Source organism: Microtus pennsylvanicus, chromosome X, assembly GCF_037038515.1.
Source record: "Microtus pennsylvanicus isolate mMicPen1 chromosome X, mMicPen1.hap1, whole genome shotgun sequence".
Lineage (NCBI taxonomy): Eukaryota > Metazoa > Chordata > Mammalia > Rodentia > Cricetidae > Microtus > Microtus pennsylvanicus.
This window is the reverse complement of record NC_134601.1, coordinates 110,366,883-110,379,475: the sequence shown is the minus strand read 5'-3', so window position 1 is coordinate 110,379,475 and position 12,593 is coordinate 110,366,883.

Sequence of the window (12,593 nt, the reverse complement as noted above, 5' to 3'; positions counted from 1 at the left end):
ATGGGATCAGAAGACCTCTTCTGGCCTCCATGGGTTCCAGGCATACACTGTACATATAAATGTATGCAACCACTCAAATACAGAAAAAAATAAAGATAGAAGTATATGCAACTGTGAATGTGTCATGTCTTCATAATAAATAAAAATTATAGCTTCTAAAATTAATATTTTAGTCTTGTGAGTTTACAGAAATTGGATTAGAACCAAATAGAAGAGCAAAGCAAACATTACCAATATTCACACTGTTTGAATACTAACATAGTGTCCTCACTGACACAGATTAAGGTGACATCAGGGGCAGGTTATAAAAAGCAGGTGTGTGGACCTGTACAGAGAGGAACTCAAAGGTGGCAGAGAACCACTACCCACAAACACATCAATACATAAAGAGAATGTGGGCCATATACATCATGGAGCAAGATCTGACTTAGAAAACAAAGATCCTGTAACAGACTCATGTGTAGGTCAGTGAGCTAAAGGAAAGAAGCCTTCCAGAGAAGGGCAAATAAGGCATGACTCACTTCTATATCACTTACACAAAGTATCAAACATAATTAAGTTTAGCAGCTGGAAACTCCGCCTCATGGGAATACAGTAAAGAGGTAGGGGAAGACACCTAATATCTTTCTCTGGCTCCCACACATAGGTACATACACCCACATGCCCTCATACACACAAGAAAATAGAAATATTAATAATAAGCTCACAAAAACAGAAAGTAAAATAGTAAGTATATAGTTTCATTTATTTATGATCCTAAGTATCTTTGCACAAAATCATTATTATAGATATCTTACAAGAATTTTCTATGGTCAATAATGATAAAAACTATATATACACACAAAATTCTCAAATAAGTAGTAAAATAAGGAGAAACTCTGTGTGTGTGTGTGTGTGTGTGTGTGTGTGTGTGTGTGTGTGTGTGCTGTGTTTTGTACTCTAAATACAAAAGGAACAAAAAATAAAGCCTCTTTACCAAGACAAATTTTTCACATCTTTCTTTCAGGCTCTATGCCAGATTCACCCTGACCCCACCCACAGGTCCCTACTGTACTGAATCCTGAGTGAGGTATCCCAGACCCAAAAAGATGAACATGGGATGTACTCACTCATAATTGGTTTCTAGCCATAAATAGGGCTCACGGAGTCTACAATAGGCGAATCTAAAGAAGCTAAGTAAGAGGGTGAACCCAAGGAAAAACATATAGTTATCCTCTTGGATAAGGGAAGTAGACAAAATTGCCGGGGAGAAAAGTGGGATCTTGGGGGTGGGGTGGGATGGGGGTTAGGGGAGATGGGGAGAGAAAAGGTAGAAGGGAAGGAGGGGGGACTTGGGGAAACAGGAGGATCGGGATAAAGGAAGGTTGGATAGGGGAGCACGGAACCACAATTCTTAGTTAAGGGACCCACTTTAGGGTGGGCAGGAGACTTGACCCTAGAGGGGCTCCCAGGTGCCCAAGCTGAGGTCCCCACTTAGTTCCCTGGGCAGCTGAGGATAGGGAACCTGAAATGACCCTACCCTAGAGCAATACTGACGAATATATTGCATATCATCCTAGAACTTGCATCTGGCGATGGATGGAGATAGAGACAGAGACCCACACTGGAGCACTGGACTGAGCTCCCAAGGTCCCAATGAGGAGCAGAAAGAGTGAGAACATGAGCAAAGATGTCGGGACCACGAGGAGTGCACCCACCCACTGAGACAGTGGGGATGATCTACTGGGAGCTCACCAAGGCCAGCTGGACTGTTACCAGAAAAAGCATGGGATAAAACTGGACTCTCGGAACATGGCGAACAATGAGGGCTGATGAGACGCCAAGGACATTGGCACGCGGTTTTGATCCTACGCAATGTGCTGGCTTGGTGGGAGCCTAGCCAGTCTGGATGTTCACCTTCCTAGATATGGATGGAGGGGGGAGGACCTAGGACTTACCACAGGGCAGGGAACCCTGACAGCTCTTTGGACTGGAAAGGGAGGGGGAGAGGAGTTGGGGGAAGGGGAGAGGGGTGGGAGGAGGGGGAGAAGAGTGGGAGGAGGGGGAGAAGTGTGGGAGGAGGGGGAGGGAAATGGGAGGCTGGTGGGAGGAGGTGGAAATTTGTTTTTTTTTCTTTTCTTTATCCTCCTTTTATCAATAAAAAAATTAAAAAAATAAAATAAAATAAATGAACACTTATTTAAAAATGTGGGCCAAGAAGAGTTTTAATGACATATACTAATTGGTATAGGTGTTTCGCATGTCATATATTGGCTATGTAAACGAGTTTCAAATGTCATACATTTACTGTGTAAATGAGTTTTACAAGTCATAGATTGATTATGTAAATGTAATAAAGATAGAAAACAGAACCATACAACCCCAAATGAATTAAACATTAATATCTGTTATTTTTTCCTAAATCCATGTTGCCACACTGCCATTTACTTTATAAGATGTGATGATATTACAGTCTTACTTTTTATGTCTGTGTAATAAAAATACCCTGAAGAAAGCAAAAAAAATAAAAAATAAAAAAAAATAAAATCTCTAGTAATTACCCAAACTGACAGTGATTAAATAGCTTATTATTGAATGAGGAATGGGTCAAAAAAGAAATTAAGTTCCTAGAACCGAATGAAAATGAAAACATAACAAAAAAACTTTGGGGCACATTGAAAAAAAATTTCTACAAGGGAAATTTATAGCTCTACATACTTATATTAAAAAATCCAAAAGATATATGAAAAAGAATCTATTTTCAATGAAAGGAAAAAATTGAAAGTGCACAATCAATAGCATAATCATGCAATTCAAAATGTTGTAAAAACAAGAACAAACCAAATGCTAACCCACTTGATAGCAATATATAATAAAAATCAGAACAGATATCAGTGAAATAGAAACAGAGACAACAATAGAAAGAATCAACAAATCCAAGTGCTGGTTTTCTGAGAAGATACACAAGATTGACAGGCCCTTGGGCAAACTAACCAGAGCGGGGGGGGGCACAAATTAATAGAAAGATAAATAAACAAATACCAAAGAAATTCAGAACATTAAAGGGATATTTTTAAAGCAAGTATTCAAACAAGCTGTAAAAGATAAAAGAAATAGAAAAAATTCAAGATTCAGCCAAACCACCAAAATTAAACCAAGAAGTTGACAATGTAAACAGTTATATAACAAATGGGAAGAGTGAAATAGTGATAAAAATCCCTCCAGCAAAAAAAAAAAAAAAAAAAAAAAAAAAAAAAACCAAGACCAGATGGATTCACAGCAGAATTTTATAGACATTCAAAGAACATCCACAAACAGTTCTTCTTAAGCTATTTTAAAAAAATAGAAACAAAAGAAACATCCCCAAACTCCCTCTATGGAGTCAGTATCACTCTAATATCAAAGGTGGGTAAAGACACAACAAAAAAGGAAACTATAGGACAATGACCCTGGTTAACAGAGACTTAGAAATATACAATAAAACACTTGTAAACAGAATACAGACATACATCAAAAAGATTATCTACCATGACTACATTGACTTTATCCTGAAATTCAGGGAGGGTTTGACATGCACAATTCAATAAATATAATAAATTACATAAATGAACTTAAGGACAAAAAAAAATACACATTCATTTCAACAAATGCAGAAAAAGTCTTTGACAAAAATCTAACATGCCTTCATAATAAAAGTCCTAGAGAATGTATGGCTATTGGGAACAAAATAACAGCTATATATGAGAAAGAAACCAACAGCCAGCACCATTCCAATGGGGAAAAACCTTGAAGCAACCTCACTGAAGTCAGTAACAAGACAGAGATATCCATTATCCCTGTTTTTGTTGTTGTTGTTGTTGTTGTTTTTGATATTCTGCTCAACATACTAGCTGGAGCAATAAGGTAAGGGAAAGAAATTAACGGGATACAAATAGCCAAAGAAGAAGTCGAACCATTCCCGTTTGCAGATGATATGATACTATACATTAGAGATTCCCAAAAATTCTATCAGAAGACTTTGAAAAACAATTAACAAATTAAGCAATGTGGCAGGGAACTGACTCAACTTGAACAAATCAAGAGCTTTTCTATACACCACCAACAATCATACAGAAAAGGAGATCTTGGACACACTCCCATTCATAAAAACCTCAAAGATAATACAATATTCAAGAACCCAATGAAGGAAGTTAAGGACCTGCAAAGGAAAACCTGAAGCCACCCAGGAGAGAGATAAAGACACTAGAAAATGGAACGGCATCCCATGCTCATAAATCACTAGAATTAGCATTGCGAAAATGACAAATTTACCAAAAGCTATTTTATTTTAAAGATTCAGTACAAAACCAATCAAAATCCCCACTTTATTCTTCACAGAAATAGAAAAAGATATTCTAAAATTCTTAAGAAACCACAAAAGACTGTAGATTGGAAACAAGCCTAATCAAAAAGAACAACACCAGAGGGATTACCATTGTAAATGTTAAGATGTATTCAGAGTCACGGTAAACATAATTATATGGTACTGGCACAAAATAGAGACGTAGTCCAATGGAACAAAACTGAAAGTCTAAATAGAAGTTCATGTAACTTCAGCCACACAATATTTGACAAAGCTGCAAAAACATAAGCTGGAAAAAGGACATTTTCATCCAATGGTAATGAGAAAACTGGATGTGCACATGCAGAAGAATTAAATAAGACCTGTATCTATCACCTTGCACAAAAACTCCAAATGGATCAAAGACCTAAACCTGAATCCTAAAACACTGAAACTGCTAGGACTAACATTCATGTTACTGGGAGGCTCCATGAAAGCTTCTAAAAGAGGGAAGTAATCAATAGTCCAACCCAGCTATATTATGTATGGCCAGCATGACATGAGAACCCTGAGTGTTCAGTGGTAGTATACACGGACGTGGACAGTAGCCAACAGCTCTCTAATGGGTCTTAAGACTCGCTTAATAAGAATGAAATAATGCCAGGTACTGGAAACCTAGCCAACTACCCAGGGATAGTGCAGTCACCGATCCTGGAGGAGAACCCACAACTGCCACTTTATTAAACCAGTCTAATCCCCTATATTCTAAATATTTGTCCTTTTATGCACAGATAAGTATAGTCCTCAGCCTTCATCAAGGAAACTTCTCTTTGCAACAGATGGAGACCATTACAGAAAACCCACAGCCAATTAAAATGCAGAACTGTGGAGCCCAGTCCCAGTGGATACATCTACAAAATAATCCCCACATCTAAGCCTCAGGAAACATTGCAAAAGAAAGGGGAGCAGAAAGACTATAATAAGTTAGGTGATCAAGAAGCTTGTTGTGGGACTGTGTCTCCTAGCAATATCAGAAGCTACACCCATAAAGTCTCACCAACACAACTATGTAAACATGTCGTATATAAGGACAACAATAGACATGGCAATGTGGATAGGAGAATGGCCACAGGGCCACAACCCTACAAAAACAAGTATGGGAAACCAAGGAACACTAAAAGTGGGAGAAATAGCCTTTCCCAAGGAAGAGCACACCAGTTGATTAACCAATATCAAATGATCAGATCTGAAAGCATACATTATATAAACTGAGCAGGTTATAGTTAGGAATATACATATGTATACATATATGCATGTAATTATAACAAAAATGTGCCATGAATTTGTAATTATCAAGGAAAGGTATATGGAAGCATTTGGAGGTAAGAAAGGAGAGGATAAAATGATATAATTCTTTTATGATCTCAAAAATGAAAGAAAAATATTTACAAAAATAGGTCAAAGTCAGGATCACAAGTAATATTCACTTGAACCTGACTCATAATGCAGGTTTTCTTAGGAATGAGTAGTTTAAGCTTTCACACATGTACCATCCGCTCTGCTGCCTGCCCTTCTTGTGAACATGGATCCACCGTTGGCTGAACACTCTGGACTGCATTTTATAATGTCACTTCTGAGGCTTCAGTTTTCCACTGATTATAGTTTCCTGTCTGAATATTTTACCCATCTACAACTCATGTCTACCCTTCAACAATGTTTACTTTGTTCCAGTTGACTATGAAAGTCAACTTCCCCTAAGTACCTGATGATTATGCAAAGAAAATGCTTTGTAGATCTATTTCAGCAGGGTATAATCTCCTGATGGTCCCATTTTAAAATAAAATATCTATGCAAATCAGTCTGCAAACACATATTTCTAGAATTACTTTTTTTCCCCTAAAGGCTATCTGATTCCTCAATTTCTACCTGCTTAAAGTCAGTGGAAGAGGTGGAAGACTGGCTCTCCCTTTTCAGTTTAAGTTCATGACAAATTGACTTGCTTCTCACTTTCATGGGAGAGATAATCTTGATTCAGTCATCCCTTTTTTAGCCTGCATAGCTAAGGAATGTGTTTAAAGTGGAGAACAAGAAAAGACTAGGAGAGTACTTTGTTTCTAAGCAAGTTTCCCCTTTAAGTTATTCAAATCATTAATTTCCAGAGTCCAACACCACGGTGTTTGCCTTTCCTAAAGTAATCAGGAATGATACATGGGTTCAAAGGAACCTGCAAGTGTTGCATATGACGAGATACATGGTAAAACTATAATGAAATGATGAAAGTTAATGGCAGTGGGATCACAGAGGTTTTATGCTTACACTATGTATCAGTTACTTTCCTAGCGCTGTAATAAAATATCTCAATAAAAGCACCTTAAAGGAGAATGAGTACAGTCTCAGAGCCCAGTCCCTCATGGCAAGGAAGGCATGACAGCAGGAGTAGACAGCCGGCTGCTCACACTACATTCATAGTGAGGTAGCAAAGAGTGAACAGGAAATAGGGCGAGGCTTTAAAACTTCTAGATATATCCTCAAGGCTGTCTCCTATGACTCACTTCCTTGAGCAAAGATCCACCTCCTAAAAGCTCCACAACCTTTTGAAAAATACCTCCAGCTAAGAAACATAAGAGTTTAAACATATTCAAACCATAATAGTATGTAAACCCTGGTCCTGTAATTTGAGAGCTGGCGACTGCTCATTTTGAACATGTTTTCATAGATTCCAACTCAAAAATGGTTTCAGAAAAAAATTGTTTAAATTGCCTTTACATTGCAAACTGTGTTCACTTCAAAACATGTTAGCAGTTCAATGTCGAGATTCTAAAAAATACTAATAATGTGCATATTCTTTTCTATCTTGGCACAATTAGATTTGTTTTGTACTTTTATCTACTGATCATGGATAATGTATTTAACAAAACCCTCCCAAATATTATTGTGTTCTTAAAATAAAACAATCAAGCTGGAATCTAAATTTATCAATTGAAACCATGCTGAGAGTGTTGTCCCAGAGACCATGGAAGGCCTTTTCTTCCTTTAAATCAAATGATCATTTTCTATTTTCCAGCATTACTCATCAGCTTCTATTTCAGGTTTTCAGCAAATGAGGTTTTGGCAAACATTTTTTCCCCAATTTCTCTGAAGGCCAGAATGCACTGCGTGAGTGTGAATATATGGATTACCCATCCATCAACATTATGACAGCTCCTCACTTAGACATTTGATCAATATCACAAGGTCTTGCTCAGTTACCTTGTCACAAATCTTGTTAAATTGCTTCTAAGTGTAACCACACAGAAATAAATAAAAAGATAATATAAACATAGCAGTTGATAATCTGTGCGTTGGCTTTATGTGAAAATAGATGAAACACTATATTCTTTCAATGTTTGGGGAAGAACTTAAAATTAGATCTCAGTTCTTGGGGCTAGAGGATGATTCAGTGGGTATCAGCACTTTCTGGGCAAGCTTGAGGATATGAGCTCAAATCCAAGAACCCACATGAAAATCTGAGTTAACCTGTACATATTCCTGTAACTCCAGCCAAGTGCTTCTGAGGTGCCAACTTTTCCTTGACTGTCTGTGTGTGAGAAAATAACTGTTTTCCACAATATGTATCTGCAGAGGAGGTTTATTAGTTATTGTCTTGTTGCTGTGGCCAAATGCCCAAGTTAAGCAATTTAAGCGTAAGAGGGTTTATTTTCATTGCAGTTGAAGAAGAGGGTGATTTTATCATGTCTGGGAATGCATAGTGTCAGCACCATGAGACAGCCAGCCACACTGACTACACAGTCAGAAAGAGGAGAATAGAGATAAGTAGGACTGGGCTAGAAAACCTCAAGTCTTGCCACTAGTGACCAACTTCCTCCAACAAGGTTCCACCTCCTGAAGTTTCAGCAGCCTTCCAAAAGAGCGTCCTCAGCTGGAGACAACATGTTCAAACAAATGAGCTCTGAGGAACATTTTACATTCAAAACGCAACAGGAGATTTATACCTACGCACTCGTTTTTTTCCAGGAAGGAAATAATAGGGCTTGTGGATGCTCCAGTGATCTTGGTGACAACACAATCAAGGCTGCCTTGGTTGCCATGGAGACCAAAAAGCCCTTGGATCAAGTTCGCAGTGCAGTGCTTTGGAAACAGTCCTGCCAGCAGCTGTTGGCATCAAGACCTTGCCATAAAGAAGTCACAGAAAGGGAGGGGACAGTGATTATTTTTCCATTCAAAGTAAGGGACACAAAGAACATGCAGTGGGAGAATGGCTGACCTAGATGCTATCAGAGGATTTAATGAACCCACCCTGGCTAGCTAGCTATGTTTTTAAAAGCAGCCTAACTGATCAGCAAATGAATCCTGGTATGAGTTTCCTCAGAAAGCCTTCTGAGGGGAGTGCTGCAGAACCTAGAGCCAGCTGAAACAACAGCTGGGAGAGGAGCAAATAAATAGGTCAGGTATTTTAGGAGCTAAACGTGTGTTCCCCAAGGTCTCTTGTGCAACTTTTATGAAAAGCAGGTGAAAGCATTTTTCTAGTTGTTTGAAACTTTTCTGGAGGGATGATTATGTGTGAAATTCAACTGCAGGCTGATGATAATCTCCCATGGCCAATTACTTTCCATTGAAAAGGAGTTTGTATGTTTCAGAGATTTTTGTCTTAATTATGAGTGAGTAATGCAGAGAATGTGGAAAGAGATGAAACTAATACTACTCTCTAGCGATGACAAGCTGAGTTGTGGGGTTTTTGCACATGTATGTGTATATGTGTTTGAACACGTGTGTGGGTACTCATGCACATGGATACATGTGCTTTCGAAGGCCAGAGTTAACTGTGAGTATGTTTCTCAATCACTCTCCACAATATATATTGAGGCTCTTTCTCTCATTTCAACTCAGGGCCCCCAAATTCTGCTAGTCTACTTAGCCAGGCCACTCTGAGGATCCTTTGTAACCACCCCTCAAGCACTGAGATTGTAGGAGGCCATTAAGCATGTCTGGCATGTCCCTGGGTTCTGGATTTCCAAATGCTAAACCTCATGCCTGTGGAACAAGCAATATCTCAAGCCCAAATCTTTTTGATATATGAATAGGAGGTTTTGTAAAAGAATCATGAAGGAATATATTAAATCTTACTTGCATAATCTAGTATTTAGCATGGAAAAGCCAGGAATTAAAATCTGAGGGTGTGTACCCAAAGGCTCTTCTGACTGGAAAATATGCGAACTAATAGAGAGACGTGTTGTCATAGGCTGGGCTTTAAAGAAAAAATCCTCAATGGAAAACACAAAAGCCAAACTGATTTCTTTCCAAGTATGAGCTCATAAATGAGTGAATATTGGTTGGTCAATAGCCACAGCACTAAATCATTCCTGTAAATGAGATGTTTGAAGGCACATTTGCTAGTGGGTGGAGTAGGCAACAGAAAAATCACTAAACTTCATCCTGCAAGAGAGGCAGGAAAGTCTTGGCAGCAAGGCACTGAAATCCCATTGCTAGGGAACCATTTCAATATTTTCCCTTCGAGTTAATATTTAACGATATGTTTGGCCTCTTTCAACACTTTGTCCTTATTGCTGAGCACCTGTAAATTCCTAGCACTGAAGGAGATGGAGCAAAAAGAGAGAGAATAAACAATAAATCAGTTCCCTTATCTCTGAGAGACAAAAATAAAATTGTCTTGAGTCATTAAAGCAAGTACTTGTGAAAAGGTCCAATTTCATTCGTCTTTCTTTGGTGAATACTGTGACAGAAAGCAACAAAAGGCGGGGACATTCTGTTTTGTTTCATCTCGCAGTTCCATGTTACAGTCCATTATGCAGCGAGGTCGCAGTTGAGACTGAAAGCATCACATTCACGGTCAAGAGCAGATAGAGAATAAACACACTCACACTTGCTGGCTAGAATACTCAGCTAGTTTTCTTCACCCATACAGTTCAGGACCAAGCTTGGGAAACAGTGGGGTCAATATTCTTATACTGAGTGTGGGAGATCCTCTTAGGCTAATTTTATGTAGATAATTCCTCATTAAGACTCCCTTCCCACATGTTCTAAGTTTTATCAAGCTGACACTTAAAACTAACCAGGACTGAGAGGCAAACCCGGTTTTTCTTTTCAGCAATGGAAATATGTTCTGAACCTGTGGGTCTAACCCTTCCACAGGGGTCATATATCAGATACTTGCATATCAGATAGTTACGTTATGATTCATAACAGTAGCAAAATTACAGTTGTGAAGTAGCAACAAAATAACATTATGGTTGGGGTCACCACAACATGAGGAACTATATTAAAGGGTCACAGAACAACTGCCTTGGGGTCATAGAAGACTGGAGTGGAGCAAAGAACGGGAGTCCAAAAGCAACAAACCTTGTTGCACAGAGGGCAAAATTTCAATTCCGAAAACTGAAATAATTTTCTCTAACACTGTTGTTGTCTGCTGACTTCAAAGCAACAAATGTCACCTGTGACAGATGGACAGCTGTCTTGTGCGTCTTTAAAGGCTTACTCTTCCTTTATATTCATCATGTATGTTGTGCTGTGATAAAATACCTGACAAAAGCCACGTAAGGAAGAGTCTATCTCAGGTCACAGTCCATTGAGGTTAAAGTAATCACGGCGCCCAGAGGTTGAAGCAACTGGTCTCACTGCATACACAATCAGGAAACAGATGAATTCTGGTGCTCAGCTTGTTTTCTTGTTTTTCATTTAGTTCAGAAACCCAGCACATGGAATGGTGCCATCCACAGTTAAGGTGGGTCTTCCTACCTTAGTTAATCCAATCTTGAGCATCCTTCACAGGTGTTCCCAGAAGCTTGTTGAATGTCAAATTGATAATCAAAAATACCCACTATACCTTTTGTGGTTGAAGGGTATTCCATTAGGAAGCCCTTTATCTCTGTCTTGGGTGGAGACTTTGGGTACTGAATATTTGTTAAAAATTCAGTTCAAAATGAAAACCTAAGTTAGAAAAGTTCAGAACAACACTTCTTGAGCGAATGTGCTGGTGCATGCCTGATGTCCCAGCACTTGGGAGATGAGGCAGGAGTATCATGTGCTAGACATCAGCCTGAGCTACACAGCAAATCTCAAGAAGTAAGGATTCCTGATGGCTAGTAAACATTAATTAGAAATAAGCATTTTCATAAATTAGTGTTTGTTCTTCTACCACATGCTTTCTGCTACGTCTGCAAGAAATTAAAAGTTTATTTCAATGTAGTCCTTAATATAATGGATTCATTGACCACTCTAGTGAACTCAAAAATTTTCCTCACCCACCAATTAATACAATATATGTTGCATTGGACACACACACACACACACACAAAGGGATGAAGGGATGTGGGAAGAGAGAGACAGAAAGAGAAAGGGCATTGCTGAGATTCTGAGAGAAAACCTATTTAACATTCACCTAATGAAGACCTACAAAAGCAATGCAGATGAGGATGAATAATTAAGGCTCACCCAAATTGCTGGAAATTTCAAGGTGACCCACTGTAACCATTTCAGATTATATGACTGAAAAGGAGAACTGACAGTTGATGGGCATAGGTAGTCTGGACTAAGTTCAAATGAGCTACACAGTGAAATAAAATCAGCCTTCAGGAAATGGGTAAAAACTGATCAGCTATATTCCAGAGCAAAATCAAAAGCTAAGCAAACCCCTGGACATGACACCTGATAAGCAAGTATTCTACCATAGAGATATATATCCAAGCCATCTCAAACAGCCAATGACATTACAAAAAGTACCCATAGCTATGACAGAAGATTTAAAACTTAAATCCATGAGATTTCACCTTGCAAATTCCAGATGTTTTTATTTTACCTTCTCGCTAACCTAGATTTTTGTTATTTGGAGGACTGGACAGCCAGATTTAAACTTGTTCCCCATTGATACCTGGGCAATTCATTCACCAGGAAGGAATTGGGATGCTTGGTAGACGTTGCTGTTATTGATGTGTGCACATTGTGAGTATCAGAGCTTCAGAAGTCACAGAGCAGAATTTGAACAATGTAGTGCTTATATTTTACACTTCCTCCTGTATATCTATGGTCAAGCATCATAAACAAAACAAAATAGCTATAAAACTATATTATTAGACTTTTTCCCTTGGGTAATACTGGATGGCAACATAGCCAGAATGAGCAAGCATATTTAACCATGATCCATGGACCAAATCCTGTCTACTGCCTGTTATTTATCAATGACTTTTTATTACAGCATGGCTGCACATGTAGACATCTGATCTACAGCTACCCTCACACAAAAATGGCCCACTAAGTTGTCTCTTTACTGCCAATT